The sequence below is a fragment of the Pagrus pagrus genome (genome assembly GCF_965226575.1).
Source record: "Pagrus pagrus genome assembly, chromosome: 21".
NCBI classification, from domain to species: domain Eukaryota; kingdom Metazoa; phylum Chordata; class Actinopteri; order Spariformes; family Sparidae; genus Pagrus; species Pagrus pagrus.
The window spans coordinates 15632711-15650246 of NC_140208.1; the positions used below are offsets into that span (position 1 = coordinate 15632711).

A 17536-nucleotide genomic window follows, 5' to 3' on the forward strand; every position below is an offset into this window, starting at 1 on the left:
GGTTGACACATAGTATACAGTATACACATACATGTAAATATATGTAGAATTTAACTTTTACTTGTAGGCTACTTTTGATACTTAAATACACGTATTGCCAAAAAATTACTTTTGATACTTAAGTACATTTAATATTAGATATTTTAAGACTTTTACTACAATTCGTATGAGTGACTTTAACTTTTTCTACCAGAAACATCTTAACAACACTATCTCAAGTATGGCTTTTGAGTATTCTCTGGATTAAACATCAAATTTAACAGTATACTGTTAAGTAATTAAAATGAGCTCCAACTCCACCAGCTGTAATATAAAAATGCTTTCATATATAGAACATTATACATATATTATATATTTTTCTGATAATACTTTTGTACTTTTACTTAAAGATGCACTTTGTAGTTTTGGAGAAAACATTTTAATCAGAAGAGAAAGATCTTCATCGACTGAATTTTATGCCTAAACAAACTAAACACGCAAACTCTCTTTGTTTTCATGATTGAAAGAACAAACTGACCTTAAAGGACAACACAATTTCATACTGTTTTACTATGTTTATATGTGGCGGACCCTGCCACCCCCGTGGCTTTAAACAGTGTTCTGGGAAAAAACTGCTTGTTTACTAATTTATGGCAAAAATAAATATTTCTGAGTATATATTATTACCTCATTAATATTGTAATGATTACAATTCTGACTTTGAATTTCTTCTCCAAAACTACATAGTGCCCCTTTAAGTCAAATCTTGAATACAGGACTTTCACTGCTACTTTGACTTCAGTGAATGCTGTACGTGAGCACCTCATTTTAATCCAGCACGTAGGAGCTACACGAAAAATGATGAAAAGCTGTCCTGCTGCCTCACATCACCTGAGCGGAGCACTGAGCACATCTGGAGAGAGCAGGACATCCACTGGGTTTTTGAGGACTGGCCCCCAGAAGGAAAGGGGCGGGGTCAGGGCTGGTGTTGGATTTCACAGCCAGAGAACGTGACTGCAATGGTTGCCTTCGCGAGCGCCGTGCCAAACTTGCCTGCTCTGTGAAAAAGCGGCTCTCCGTCTCTCACCTACCGGTTTTTGCCGAGGGCACGGGGAAAGAGGGGGGGGGGAAGGGGGGCTAATGCCACTCAGCCCTCGTGAGAGCCACCGTTTGCAGATTTGAGAGTCGACAGAAAACTTTGAAAAGAGTCACCGCCGCGGAGAAATACAGCTGCGCGGCTCAACTTCCAGCGGCAGCAGCAACAGCAGCAGCAGCAGCAGCAGCCCGAGGGGGCCGGGAGGAGGAGTCAACAGGTCCCAGGTACTACCATCCACTTGTCATTGACAGCTTGTCAACATTTGACAGCATGCGTCCAGGTGTCAGCCTCTGCCGGGGGTTTGCCGTGCAGCTTAACTGTTGCACCTGGAGGATCGTGAATGCGTCATGCACGGCTACGGTTGATGTGCGATGTGTGACAGGTTTTTATTTTAAAAGAAAAACGCCGTTCGCTGTCAGAAATAACTGTGCTGAACAACTGGAGTCCGAAGCTGCCTGTCAAGTTTTGCTAATTCACGGCTGCCAAAGCGAGCAATAAGTGTGACTGTGTTTGTCCGGGCGACATTGGCGTACATTTTAGTGTATACGACGTCCGCCCGGGCAGCTAGCATGCAAAGCTAACGCTCCCCTGCTCCTCGGTGGGGCTGGTAGGGACGTCGGGGGACGTGTTTCAGCGCTGACAGTTGTCTAGAGTCGGTTAGCAGAGCCAGCCTGCTTACCATCCTGTTGGTCACATCAGAAAAGTGTCGATATGTGGAGTAGAAATCATGATTTTCCCTCTCTCTCTCTCGGTGTGTGTGTGTGTGTGTGTGTGTGTGTACCCAGTCCGATTTGTTCTCGCAACGGAATGTGGAGAGACGTTCACGCGTCGCGCATTTTGCACATTTCGGCCAATGTTGCTTCGCTTTGGGCTGCTTCAGGCTTCGGGGTGAACTTTGCTCGAGTGCATTGGTGTACTTCGCCGTTGATAGCGATCGTATCAGGAGCCCACTTCCTCTCCTCGGTGTGCTGTAGATGGATGGGCAGGTACAGCTCCACAGACCACAGCCTGCATTCCTCTTGGTGTGCTCTAATGTGCAGAGCTGGAGCACTTGATGACCCACGACACACATGCATCCCCTCTGCTGCTGGGAGAAAAAAAAAAAAAATGAAGCGCCACTGCGAACTGACAGATATCTAACCTAATTTGTTAACACCCCCTGATTATCCTCTGCCAGCGTAATGTGGCAGTTTGAGGTGTCTGGATCCCAGCAAATGAAATGTCAGGACTGTGTTATAACAGTGGAGTAACATACCCTGCAGCATCAGAAACCTGCAGTGTTAGTGTGTAAGATTGTCATGTAAAACCGCAGATTACACTGCCTATTACCCTCCGTTTAAGGCTGTAACAAGTACTTTCAAGATGCCTCCTTTTAATCTGAGTAATCCGTGCACTTTATGCATTTGGCACGGCATGATTTGTTGAATGATTTTTTTTTTATGATGCCACAGATTTATGAGGCCCGCGCTCAGCTTCTCTCATATGCATGCGGCAGACTGACTTTCCTGTGGGGTGGGGCAGAGAGAAGAAGATGCCCTTTCCTGTGACAACCTGTGACATTCAGAGCGAGATGCAGCAGAGGCCGAGGCACTCTGTGGGAAATCTGGCGTGTCTGAGGGTTTTCCCACCCTGTCAGCCTCCTCTGTTGGTGTGATTCACAGTTAAATGTTGTGCCACCACCGTAATTGGGAAGGCTTGGGTTAAACGCAAGATTGTTTTGTTCATGCCCGCTAAACTGTCACATATGATAATGATTTCGATCATAACCTTTAGACGGTTGTTGTAATTGTTTTAATCCGCTGTCTAGCCGTCTTATGATACCTAATCCCACCTCCTGCTCATTATTGAATTCTAAAAATACAGTTCCTGTCCTAGTGGTAGGAATGAGGTTATATCAAAGGTATGATGTTGACATTCACAAGTCATTCTCATATTTTAACCCTTCAGATCCAGTTGGAAAGGTGTGAAGAAAGTGTGTCCTTAAAGCAAGCAGCTCTAGCAACATGTTTGTCTCATGCTTCCTCGTTGCTGCAGAGATGAAAACCCTTTAAGATACAATTTTGAAATAAATTCAGCTCTTGTTTTATTAAATGTTAAACTGCCCAGTGATGTACTGTAAAAGAAAAATGCAGTGGTGTCCTATTACGTAACACAAGGCGAGAGTTTTTTGTGATACTGTCAGCCCTCTCCAACAAGCGCCAACGGGAAGTTGCTTCTCCCCTCGTGTGAACTGTGCCAGTTAAAGGCCTCGCACGCCTAAGTTTCACATGGTGCTAAATGTGTCATCGTTGTTGAGGCAGTGGCACACTCACTTTGTCCCCTCGTGTTCCCCCTCCCCACACCGTCACCACGTCCCTCTCCTTCCCCTGCAGATTGCAAAGTCAAGTGTGAATGACACTGTAGAGGAAATTTTGTCGACTTTGTTGCTTAAAAACACAGCAGCGGTGAGTCAGTAGCTCCAAGCTCAAACAGTTTAATATGTCATGTTTGATAGCAGTTTCTTTTGCTCATCTTCTGTGGAACAAATGACTTTACCAGATGAAAGATGATGAGTTATGAAAAGTTGGTTGGATTTTTTGCATTTAGAGACATTTTTTGTGAAGGTTATGTCTGTGGAGCAATGATTCGTTGAAAGTAGCACCGGCTTTGTTTTCTGAATTAAAAAAATTTGAGTGACATGGTTTCATATTGAGTAGGTGCTGTGCATCTTTCCATCCGATTGTGATAGATGGTTTCACCCATGCAGCTCAGTAGGTCACCATATCGTTGAATCAGGCACATCGGTTTGATCTCAGTCACAAGATTGAGAAAACCGCAAAAAGTAGGAGGTGAAAATGCAGATTTAGCAAAGTGAGGAGGAGACAAGATTTTAGATATGAACTCTTGGCTTAATTTACTTTGCCTTTAAAAATAGCAGAAAATGATGGTTGACAAAATGAAATAACTTTTTTTTTGGCAACAGGAAAGGCAAATCTGGACTTGAAATTAGGCAATTCTTTTTATCAACTGTTAAATGGGGTCACTGTTGTAGCTGGAAGGCCAAATTTTTAAACAAAATTATGTAATATTTCTGAAAAAAAGGTAGTGGTGTGCTCAAGGACTGTCTTTATATTATCAAACTTAAGAAAACGCAGATGGTCTTGAAAAAAAAGGGGCCACAAATGAGAAGAAACAACAAACCTTAGGCACTTATGCGAGGAACAAAAATAAAAATACTTGAATTAGATTAAAAAGCCTTTATTCAATACATGGCTAATTAGGAAATAAAACACCGACTGGTTTGGACCCTGAAGGTCTCCATCAGGGTACAAAATTCTGATGAATACTGTTTAAGGTCGAAACTGGCTTCTTATTCAATTTCAAGTATTTTTGTTCCTGCTCCACGCATGAGTCCCTGAAGTTTGTTTTTTCTTCTCATGTGCTGACCCTTTTCTTCAGGAGCACCTGTGTTTGTCTTCAGTTTGATCAAAGAGTTGTTTCTTTATTTTTTTATTTTCATCTCCAGCCTAATTGTTAGTCAAAAGTATCAGCATTCATTTACTTTTACTCCAAACTGTACTCAGCTGAAGTACATCTATTTACAGTAAACCTAAGTAAAGTGTTTAGCTGTTAGCTGCGTTAGCTCTGTAAGTTCTGTAGCTGTTAGCTCCTTTAGCCAAAAACACTGACACCCAGAATCTGCTGCCCACTAGATGCTATCAGCAAACAGCTAACTAACTCTCCTCCTGTTGATTTCAACGCAGATTTGTTGTTCAGGATGTAGCAATATTGGATATAAAATAGGGTAGGTCCCCATTGAGTTTACTGCAGCCTTTTCAGATTTTAACTCTTCATATGTTTTCATAGGTTTTGAGCTGAGTAGCCACCAAATGATAGTTACTATAGTATCAGCATGACATGATTTGCTCCATTGTAGGTGCTTGGATCAGTTTGTCATGCATAAAATAAGGCACTGAAATCTGGGTTGCTTGGTAAGCGACATATAGTAACCTGTGCCATACAGCCTTGGTGTTTCGGTGCCCAACCCTTTAAGCGTTGCAGGTGGTTTAGTTTGTTTTTTTATGTGGTGGTCTACACACAGCCCTGAAACAGCAGCCTGCTCCCCTGTTGTTGACAAGTCAGTCTGACCCACGAGGCCGTGGTTGTGCAGCACAAAGTCATCAGGCACTGACAGATGAGACATGCTCCCCACAATGGCAGGGCACCCTGGAGATGTCACCTAGCGCTTGCCTAACGGTAAACACCTCTACCCAGGCCCACCCACACACTGTCAGATGTGACTGCTAGTAACTCTGTTTGTGGAGTAGGAAGAAATGAATAACCACATTGCAGTGCACTGCAGTTTCACTCACTATAAGTAGGAAAAAACAATGAGCAAGGATTTTAGAATTTGTTTTGATGTGCACATGTGGACTGATGTTGCCATTCAGAATAATTCAGTTTGGGTTTTTAGAGAAGCAGTTTCTTCTGCAAATGGAGTCCACTGGAACCAAGCAGTGTAGCTTTACGCTAATAAAATCAGCCTTGACCTAAATGAAACAGGCCCCGACTCTGTCAGAATAAGTAGAAATAAATTGGGATATTACAGTGGTTTGGCTGTGGTGCCCAATGACGTAGTCATTGCCTTAGGGACTGGGGAGAGTGTGGGAAAAGCAGGAGAGAAGAAGGGTGGGAGCCGATACCAGGAGAGTGTAGCCGAAGCCGAGTGGGATTTTTTTTTTTTGGAGGGGGAGTTCAGGAGCTGCTGTGATGTCGGGATGTGGGAGCTCCACTCACGTCGGCCGGCGGCAGTTAGACAGGCCCGCTTTTGCATACTGATTCTTCTTTCTGCTGCTTTCAACATAGCTCACTGGACTGCCCGGCACTGCCAGCCTCACAAGGGTTAACAACCCCCCTTCTTTCACACCGCCTCCTTTTATTCTTCTTTTTATGGCTTTGATGGTATTAAATAATCTTTACGTGTCAGAGTGCACAGCTCCCAGTGTTCATGTCGGGAGAGCGAGAGAGCAATTAGGTCAGAGTGGTAGAATAACTTGGTTTCATCCCAGCCTTAAAGCGGCAGGGTACCTCACTTCAACTTGCGCTTTATATTCACCTCAAACCTTCAGAGTGAGATTTTCAAAGAGGTCCAAGGCCAGTGGGGTTATCAAAGCACTCTGAGAGCGAATGTTGTATCTCTCTGTTGTATAGTCTCATGATAAAATGTCCCAGAACGGCTCATCGGTTGTGATATTTTAGGTTCCTCACTATGTTAATTTTGCCTGAAGAATCAGGCCACGTTTGTCTCCTTTCTTCCTAATGAGGCTGAGCTAAAGACCCATATAACCTATTATCCTGGTTATTGATTTGGAATGTGTTTCAAGCTACGGGTTGTTTTGGTAGACCTTGAAACCATCGACATATTTATCTGTTGTGCTGCTTTTTTTAGACAAACATCTTCAAGATATGCAGAAAACAATAATAAATTGAAAGCCTTGTCTTTCTGTTTGACTTGTTCTCACATGATCTGTGTTGTGAAGTTTCCCATCGCCTGTTGTCCCATGTTCGAGATTACGTTTCTACCATTTGGCATGGGAATGTTCTGGCCCGTGTCACCCGGTTTCATTGCCCTCGTCACAGGGTTTCATACTATTTTCCACACTCATTTTGTACCTTGGCTTTTTACGAAAGCGTCTCTGCCCAGTCGGACAGTCCCCCGGCGTGACGGCTGACATTTCTAGTGAAAGAGCGCTATTGTTGCTTCTTAATCCCCCTCCACCCTCCTCTCCATAAAACAATGGTATCAATTGCTTCCACTGAGTACATCCACAGCTCTGAGTGAGAGACAGACTGGCCGGGCCTGTTAGCTAGCCTGCCAGCCGTCCTACCAGGCAGCCAGGCCGACCTTGTCGTTCCCAGTGATAGCTCTGTGCTGCCCACAGATTCCTCTAATACTATCTGTATAGCATGAGGACCTTGATCGTAGCTGCACTGCCACCTCGTAAATGCACAAATAATGGCTTGTGTATATATTTATTTTCCCGGGGAGACACTGTAGCAGACCAATGACTTCGACACAACCCCATCCCCCACCTTCTTAATGAATGGTCTCCTTTCTATTTTCCTTCATTTTCCCCAGGACACTGCCATTAACTTTGACAGATGATATGTTCTTTCACTGAAACAGTGATCCTGAGCACACTGTCACTGGAAATTGGATTCGCACACCCACCCCTTTGCTGCTTGCCTTTTCTCCATCTCTCCTTCTCTCTCCGTCCTCCTTTTTCCTGTTGCTCTCTCTCAGCCTGCACTGAGGGACATGCTGTTAATATTCCTTTTAGAGCTGCACTGTACAGCCGGGCTGCCAAGTTAACCCTCTGCTGCCATGAGTCAGACAGCCAGCCAGATAGCTGGTGTCACTTACACAGATGTCTGACCAGCCAATCTGTCCTGAAGTGCTCCTTGATAAAACCAGCACTGCTCTGTGCCCATACTGCCCAGTGTGTGTCTGCAGTCAGTTATCACATGGCACTGATTTGTGGTTGGTTGTCCAGAAGAACAAAGCCTTTCACTCTTATATTCACTTTATTGACATTGGTTGAATTTCACTTTTTATTTTGATTTGAAATTGAATAATAGAATAATACAAAAAGATGCTAGATAGAGAATACTCAAGGCAAAAAGATAATACTTGTCGCACTGGATGGCTCCAGATTATCGCTGCAGCTAACAATTATTTTCATTTTTGGGGTTACTCTATTATTTGTTGGCTTTACTTTACTGAGACGCCTTGTTTTGTTCCGATCAACTAGGACGGGACAATAGGGCTTTAAAGGAAACCTATTATGTTTTTCTGTTTTTTTCTTTTCCTTCAGTGTGTTACATAGGTTCTTGTGCATGTAAAAGGTCTTGAAAATTGAAAAGTCCAAAGTCCATGCCAATGGGAGCTCCTCTCTTCCACAGAAAACACTGCTCCTAAAGTGCCTGAAACACCCCGTCAGTAGTCCCGCCTTTAATTATGTGACTGCTTGACATCACACTACATCACCATGTCACACATTTGCATAATTTATGCCAATATTCAAGAGAAGTGAAGCTAAATGGAAGCTGAAAAAATGACAGATCCATCTGTAGACACAGTGAGCTGTGCTGAGCCGACCGATCAGAGCAGACTGGGTTTTCGGGAGGGAGGCCTTAAAGAGACAGGCACTAAAACAGAGCGTTTCAGACAGAGGGGGAATACAGATGAGATTTTTGAGCGCTTAAGCATGTAAACCTATTCTAGGAGGAAGACAAAATAAAAGTAAGACCCTGCAAATTAGCATAATTTGTCTTTAAAATAATATTCTGATATCTTCAGGCTGATTTCATGATGCATGATATTTATCATGATATTTTGAAGGGTAACAAAGTCAAATATCACGGTATTTCTGACCATATTCCTGTATTGACATTGTGGTAATATTTTAGGGATTGAACGATTGGTAATTTCACAAATTATTAACACAATGAGATTTTTGGTAAATAATCATCAGTAATGGGGCTAAAGGTGAATATTGGAGCTAGTAGAACAGTCTGGTAAGTTTCAGGAAATTACATAAATACTTTCGCCATACAGCTCAGCACTCCAAAATCTAAGAAGATATATAATGTCATATAACAATAATGATATGATATAGCTATATCGTCCAGCCCTATGACCAACAGTTCAAAACCTGATGATATTCAGTTAACAGTGAGAAAAACTGAAAATATTCACTATTATTCAATTATGCAACCTCAAAGTGGTTGGTGCTTTGATGAAAACATGACTAATACATATAATAAATAACAATTATCAAACAAATCTAACTAATCAAGAATCTATTAAGGCTGAAGTGATTACTTATCAGCTTCACTGCTCCTCATCATACCAAATCTAATCTTCCTAATTAAGACACATGTAAGTGTCATGTGCAGCGGCCATGTCCAGTTTCCCTACACAAACCAAAGCATCTTAACAAAGATTTCAGTGGAACAAATCCTCTCCATTGTGCCTCCTGTGTGGGCGTATGTGGCAGTTGACAGTGTATTACCCAGCTGCTGCGGTTGCAGCTGCTTGCACATTAGCCTCAGTTGCGCGGCCACATTTATCAGTGTGAAGTGAACACCACGTCGGAGAGATAATGGTCCTGAACAAAGATGATACCACTCTGGTTGCTGCTAGCTCGAACGGCTAGGTGGTCATAAGTGGCTCAGCTCATAGCATCGTTATCACACTGCTCTGCTGCCTTAGCTTGTGCCCGCAGAGTCTGTGTAGCTAGTGAGCTGCTGCTGCTTATTCCGTCTCCATGGGCTGTCATCCCAGTGCAGGAGCCTTCGCACCGAATCACTGTCACGCTGAAATGTTTCAGTGCTGAGCCTCTTAGATGATAGGATTCCTATGTTTGTAGCTGCAGGAGTGGACGGCAAGCCAAAAATATGCCCCAAGAAGAAGTGCATCAAAAGATGATTACAGGCTAATGACATTTCCCTTCGTGTGGGTATATAGCACAAATTAATCTTCCATGTCTTGTTTCTGTAAAAGCTAAATAAATGTTTGTTGGTCGGTGGTGTGTCGGTAGTTTACACAAATAAACTGCATGTGCAGTACAAGTATTTGTGAGAAAAGTATCTCAGAAATGCACCCAGCAAACTAGACCTCCGGCTGCAGATGTTTGTCAGTGAGAAACCACAACTGCTGGATGTAAATGATACTCATTCAGCAAGTGAGGCTGTCAGACACTATCAATAAAGGCGGATCCTTTGATTGGTTTTGTACTTCATTTCATGTCAACATAATTTCCATTTTTCTTGGCTTTTTGTGTCGCAGTAATAATTCTGTAATATGGCGCACCAGGCAGCATATGGCTGCCATTTATGATCAACAGCCCCTGTAAAGAGGTGACTGGAATATGCAAATGTGAGCATGCTAATGGAATAGTAATGTAATGAAGTACGTTGTAGATGGCCAATAATGAGCCCTGGTTATTGAGTGTTGATGGCGTCTTCTCTGCCAGCCTTTGTTGTTTCACGAGCTGCAGCTTTCTTGTTTGTTCTTCATGGCACAGACGCACACCATCATCCAAAACACATGTGCGCACACAAACACACACTCACACAGACTTAGATACATAAACATTGCGTTCTTATTGATTCATGGCTTTGGCTGAAAAGCGTATTGATAAATACCTGGAGTACTTGCCCACTGAAATTGTGAAACTAAATTGGGCAGAACTGAGACAGATGCGGCGCAGTAAATTAAACAAGCAATCTTCTCTGTTGGGTGACAGCACAATGGTGATTAGGGTTTCATGTGAGCTGCCCTACATTATTTATGGCAGTGCTGTGGGCTGCCTGCAGTTGAATAAACCCACAGTCCATTGACTGGGCACATTACAGGAGGCCGTCTTGTAGCGAGAGGGGGAGTTAAAAATGGCTTTATTTCCTCTCGAGGAGGTCCATTTTCATCTAAATGAAGGTGGAAGCCCCAAGCGTGTTGTTTCCAGGCCCTGCGTGTGTGAAATGTGTTGACCGTGTTCCAGGAGGCTTCTCGGCAACGCTCGGCTTTGTGTTCCAGGGCGATTTCTGCTGAACCTCTCATTTGCTGTTGCTAGTTTTCCTAGTCACTGCCTACTCAACTGAGTATTGCCATTACATTTTAATACATACCGAATCACAGCGTACATCACTGCTTCCTTTTGATAATTTCCTATGTGATTTTGTTGCCTGTATTGTTTTATTTAGTATCCACATAGAAAAAAAGTGTGCATCTTATATCACTGGAAGGTATGGGCATGTTTTAGACATTCTCTCCTTATCCACAGCATCGATTCCACCTGCAAAGCAACACCGACATTTTTTTAAACCCAAACTTGGGTTGCTAACGCTGGCTGTCTGTTTGGAAAATATTAATTGGGACTCCTGGCTACTGTTTATTTGTTCACGCTGCCTTGCAGTTTATTCACTTGCAGTACAATGCTGCGCCTCAAGGACCAGGTTCCAGTGTTTATAGGGGCGCAGTGGATTATGATAAACAAAGGATCGGAATAGTGATTGAGCTTTATATAATCCATTAAAAAATGCCTTGATGGCCTCAATCCCCATCCTGTAGAGCAGCTTGGGACACACCTAGTTTAACCTCGCTACAATCACAAGCTAGGCTCTGTTTTTCATTGCGACAAAAAAATCAAAATGGATGAGGCTGGACATCCCCGACAACATTTACATCAATAATTGTGATCCCTATTAATGTATAACAGATTTTCTTCTCAAACCAAAAGCTGTGCACATTAATACTAATGAATATATTGATTGATATTAGTTTCTTTGAAGATATTATATTAAACCAGCGTGTGGGTGGGAGACCCAAGCACAACAGGATGTGGTTGTTTCAAAAATGGCTCCACACACTCAAGAATTTTAAGTAAACCTATCTTGAGCGGTTTGAGCTACTTTAAAGACCCTGCAGCAAACAACAGAAACACTGTCAGCAGAGGGTTATCTGCCACAATCAAGGACTTGTAAACAGACACATTAAAAAGAGTCTTTTCTGTGCATATTTTCATACAGGTTTAATCAGCGGTACATGAGATGAATAAAGAAGAAAATCTGAAATTTTACCCTCACTGCAAGAAAAGCACAGGTGTAATTAAAAACATTAAATTGGCTGCATCCTATTTAGTTCAGGCGGTTCTAAAGCCTGTTTCTGTACATGATAGCTCACTGTTATGGCCTCCTGGGCATAATGTAATCGGTAACGCCGATACATTTTCTGATTTGAAAATTGAAAATGCTGGCTGTTGATTTCGACTGCTCTCCTTCACTGTCCCAGTCCAGAAAGTTGACCGGTGTGGCTCAGCGGTGAGCACGGACAGTGGTGGAAGCAGGAATGTGAAAAATGAGGTGAAAACAGAGCATTTGGAGCTCTGCCCGTTGTGACACCTATGCACATGTGAAAAGTCTGCTTTTCTTGCATTCTTGCTTAGCCATGCTCCCCAACATTTAAGGGGTGCTTGAAGTGCTAAACTATTGTGTGCAGCTCGGTGATAATCAGTTATTCTTCTTTCACCTCTTCACAAACAATGAAATGACAGTTGTGATTAACGAACGTCAGTGTAATGTTTTATTTGTTGGGCTTGTGGTCATCTGGCTCGTGAATTGACAAATTGAAAACAGGTGTGCATTGTTTCATCATCTGAGCACCGAGGGAGCTCTATCAAGTTGTTGAAGGAAGAGTAGAACAGTTTTAGATGTAAATCTATCAAAGCTGGATGTGCTCATACCTGATGTTTTTTTTCGTTATTAAAACCCCATCATCTTAATGGATCCCTGCCTTTCAGTTGTTGCATTAGGCAACATAGTCCCCACAGACAACTGAAACTGCGGGGTTAAGGGTTGCTGAATTTTCAATTGAAAAAGAAAAAGTCGCTTTTCACTGCATTTATTGTACCATCATAACACTTCATTTAAAGAAAGTGCTTGAGAATCTTGGAGGCTTGTGTTTGCAACTGAACACAGTTAATCTCTGTGCGTTGGAGGTGTGGGATGTGAAAATGGGATGCCATCTCTAATTTGTGTTTTGTTTGTGAATTTCATGTCTATAGTAGACTCATTGTGGGGTTTCTGCCCATGCACAAGTTATGAAATGGCTAACAAGAAGGCTATGTTTGTTTTATTAGTGAATTAAGTGTCATCTTCACTTTGATGGATGTCTATTACGTGAGCTTGTCCTAATTGTCCTCCCGCACAACAGCATGTTTTCATCCTCCGCTGGCCTCTGGCCCACTCCAGCTCTGGTCCACTTGTCCAGAGCACCAAAACAATGCAAAGCTGCCGTGCTTCTTCAGAGAGCCACTGTCGGGCAGTCCCCCAAGGGTGGAGTGTTTTCTAATAAGTCTGTGCCAAATCTGGTCCCAGCGCTCAATCGCCTCTTTGTCAATTCCTCCATGTGAATGTCAGTGTGGCTGAGCTGTGGCTCCATGGATTCCCTGTGTTCATACCTTACATGGCTTCCATCAGGACATAGACAGCACTGCTTGCCTCCCCCTCAACCACAACCGCAGCTCCTACATCCTCCAGCCATTGTTTTTCTATCGCATGAAACTTATTTTTTAGCCCCTCTCATGAAGCGTGAAATACAAGCTTTTATATTGGCATTGGCAGGTATTTAAACTTCTGATGTGATCCAGGCTGCGCTCATTAAATAGTCAAAATGATGTAACGTTTCACTGCTGCTGCTGTGTGCCAGCATGGCATGTTTTTCCACTTAGGGATTCCAATATTTGTCTCTGTCATAAACACAGGGCATCTGGTTGCCAGTAGTGGGCCCAGCCTTCATTTGGACTTTGACATCGAAATGTGGATGAATTCTTCAGAGAGAAGCTGCCTGGCTTCTCTTTTAGCAGCTCGCGTAGGTATGATAAATGTTACTAATCACCTATTGACCCCGAGAGGTCAAGCCTTTGCCCTGTCGCCCATCACCCTCCTCCTTCCCGCTGTCTTCTCTTTGCCCCTGTTCCCCGTGGATAGCCTTTATCTTGCTCAGGCATTAGTTTTTCTCTCCAACACAGATACCAGGCAACACAAATATGCACTTTCCTTGTTTGCAGTCAAGTGTGAGATTTTCTTCCCCCTTTTCTTTATCGTACCAAAAAAAATCTGTTATTTGGCCTTGTGGCCTCGGAAATACATTTATGTTGTGAATGTGATTAGATACAGTGAGCCAGAACAGATATGCTTTCCTCTCCGTGTTCTCAGCTTTAGTTTTGACCTTTGCACTTATAATATCACAGCCAGTTTTTAGGATCTTACTCGAGAGATAAGCAAATAGAAGAAAGTGTGAGATTATCTGGGAAATAATCTGCTGGAAGAAATGAATTTGGTTGAAATACCAAGGACAGGGGCTGTAAATGTGTATGCGAGCACATACACACACACACAGACACACACACATGGTAGTATCTATGCTGGATGTGGTTTCTGTTCAGCTTTTTTTTTTCACTGCCAGTGTAAAGAATCGCAGAGGAGCTTTTGTTCTTTTGAAAATCCACCTGATAATGTCGGTAGCTGGCTCCTTGCCTGAGCTGGTTGGATTTAAAAGACGAAAAAGAAGAAAAAAAATAGTCTCTAGTGCCCAGCCCAGTGTTACACTCTTTACACACCCAACACAGTGGCCCAGATTCTCCACAATACCCCAGTGAAACAGCTCCTCTGTTTGGAGCCTTTAGAAGTGGATGGCGAATGTCGTTTTCAAGGGGGGAACCCTGAGAGTTGAAGAGTGCAGCACAGGTAGGAAAAACAATGCGGGTGACACAATAATAGCACCAGCATGATGCCAAGTTGTCTGGGTTCACAGATAGGCCCTTACTCCATCCTCTTCACCCCTTTCCCACTTTAGTGTTCCACATGAGACTGATTGAGCCATTTCGTATTGCTAAGCTGCGTGAAGAGTGCTACTTTTATAATGAAAGAATACTGCTAAATCAAGGCTTGACAAATCTACTTTCTCCATGTCCCCATATTGAGGGTTGGCGGATTAGACTCTAATTTTAGTTCCACTTATCTCTTCAGCTGCTTTTAAGAATTAGTTCCAAATAACAAAAAAGTGTGAAAAATGTGAAGGGTTTTTGGGGGTTGGATGGGAGGGTGCTGGGAGTTGGGTATTGTCTGCGAAGCAAGGCTGTGAAAAAGAGATTGTCTAGTAGCAGCGAGGGCCTTTGCAAGAGAGTTTAACTGTGCATACAAATCTCCAGAAAAAACGGCACTTGTGGCGGTTAAGCAGGGGGCAGTTGTTAAACGGAAATCTTTGAGGAGTATTTCAATTGCCGTCGCTCCCACCACACGGTGTCTCAAGTGGCTTCATGAGATTACAAACCTCGATGGAATTTTCAAACAACCCAGACCATGAAAAATTGAATACAACTTTTTTTCACTTCTCTGTCTGGCCTCGTTCAGTTTTCCAGAAACTGGAAGTTTACAGAAACATTTGTGATTGTTGCAGAATCTGTGATGAATGAACAGTTAGTCTGAAAGCCACTGAGTGTTTGTTTTAGGCCTTGGTCACACTACATAACTTTCAAAGTTGTCAGATGGCTGTGCTGTTCACACTACACAACATTCTGTCTTATAATCAGGAATCTTGAAGTCATGGTGTGCACACTACATGACTGATGAGCAACTAGGGTCAGAGGAATCCTCGATGAGTCTGTCTTGTTTCCAAACTACGTTTTCTGGCTGGCTGCTGCTCCTTTGCTCTTCCATCTCTCCTTCTTGACTCATCCCCTCCCCCAGCCTGTGTCTGCTCTCATTGGCTGTAGCTCATTGCATGGCTTCCTGACCCATCTCCTAATGCCCCTTTTTGACTAAAGCGAGCCATGTGGTGGTACTGTGCAAGTGCTAGTGCTGGTTCAAAGGTGGTTCAACCAAGCGTTTCTCTGTTCTAGCATTGGTGCCACTCTGGAACCAGTTTTCCTGTTCTTTGGTTGTCGAAACGCACTGGTTCCAAACCAGCACCTGAACGGCCTTGGTTGAGAAGGGGTATGCATGACCAGATATTTAGCCTGCTTGATATTTTACAACCATCTGCAAGGCAAAAGGGAGATTACGGATCATGTCCTTGAATAGTTCATGCGTGAGCGATGAGGAAACTGTGATTTGCCTCTGGGTTTTTGTCTGCAATCCCCAAAAACTGTTGGCATGTTAAAAACAAGGGTTACAATCCTGTTGGCATTAGAGTTTCTAGTTGACTTACTGCCAGTCATTAGTAAGTTCATCTGGTCTAAACAAAATCACTTTCATGGACCTACTCTAATGTCACTAAGACCCTGATAGTTTAAACCTTTCCATCTCACATGTATTTGGCTACTGTGACACGTCATCAATACTAAACAGCCATCAATACCCCACTGGAGGCAGTTGCATTTAAAACAATGGAGGACACAGCGTTGGTGTGCATTCAGCACTTTTGAATAGCCGTCAGCTTATTGATTCCTTTTCAAGGTCGGCATCAATTCCTCTCTGCCCCGTCTTTTCTGTTTGTGACAGCGGAGGACGTGTTAAAAAACTTGCTGTGCAGTTGAGCTGGGAGGTGGAGACCCATTAAAAAACCCACCATGGCGGTTTTCACTCAGATTTGCTTCTCTTGGAGCGGAGCCCTTTTGGTCGCGGGCAGTGTTTGGGTGTGATTATGTAATCCATCAGGGTATTACCATAAAGGGGATGGGGGCAGGGTGTCGAGGGGTTGGAAGGTAATAGCGGTGCTACTGATGATCATCGTCTAGCAACTGCCCAAGGGCAGGAATGTTTTGTGTGCCGATGTGTCCGACAGGTGGCTCGGAGACGCTAATTGATTAATGATCAGGGTGATATATGAGCCCCCGCGGCCAGTCTAAACATAAAGGCTCAGAGCACCGGTGTCGCCCTAAATCATTTCCAACCAGGCCAGTAAACCCAAAACGGTTCCCTCATTAGCATATGAAAGACCAATTGGGAGGGAGACTGTGCCTTCCAAGCCCTTTGTAGACCGTCTATTGTCAACATCCTGAGTCTGAATTAACAGGCCAGCGTTTTATGCCAGATGAATAATGACAACAAAGATGGTTTTATGATTAAGGGTCACTCAGTGCTAATGAATGATTAACATCACCACAATCTAAGCCTTTGATATCGTTCGGATTCTGCCCCCTCTGTCTGCCTGTGCATGGCTTTGACAAAAGCCACACTAACCAAGATGATTGCACTCCTAAAAAGAACTACTGCCTCCTGCACTGTACGAGATGTAAATTGCTGTTATTCTACTTGAACTCATAAAATATGGTTATAAAACGCAACGTTGAATGGATGTGTTTTCCCCATGTGTTATAGTTACTATAATTCCTTATACCTAGAGGTGAGATAATTTACATTCTTTCTTTACATGGCTGTTCTGGCTCTCTACATCATGGAGCTGACGTATTTTCCATTCTAGCACTGTCAGAGTCTTCTGAATGATTGAACATTGGTGGAATTCACCTGCCCCCAGACGATCATATTTTGCACTTGGTGTTCCATATAACACAGTCATTGTCAGTGGATTACTCTCTGAATCTCTCCCTCACTTCCTCTCCCTCTCTCTCTGACTCTCCCTCTCACTCGCTCTGGTTATTTACCATTCCACAGGGGGCCTTGCGTGACCCTCTTCATTGTTTTGTTTGGATGACTCTGAAGGACAATGGCAGTCTGGAGCCTTGGCCGGCACTCAGCGTGTGTGAATCTGCATCTTTCCATTGGGAGTGCTGTCCTCCGATGTCAAGAGAGGTTATGTGATCTATGTGTGACTGAAGGGGGTTTCCACCGCTGAGAGCCTCAAGGAGAGAGGTTTGTATTGTGTGAGCGCACGTGCGCGCGCATGCGGCCAATGGAATTTTATAGAGCCGAGTGAGTTAAAACAACACATTGTGTCTGTTTTAATGTCAGCTCATGACT

The 17536-nt window shown here is 43.3% G+C and overlaps 1 protein-coding gene across 6 annotated transcripts in view; it reads left to right on the top strand.

Moving 5' to 3' along the window:
• Positions 1-1131: 1131 nt before the first annotated feature.
• raraa (retinoic acid receptor, alpha a) overlaps positions 1132-17536 on the top strand; it is a 148718-nt gene continuing 132313 nt past the window's right edge. For 5 of the 6 annotated variants that reach the window (XM_084342661.1, XM_084342663.1, XM_084342665.1 and 2 more), the window contains exon 1: positions 1132-1299. The gene's annotated coding sequence lies outside the window, so the exon portion shown is untranslated. Of the gene's footprint in view, positions 1300-5241; positions 5312-17536 lie in introns of those variants that run through there. The other variant, XM_084342664.1, reaches the window with a different exon arrangement.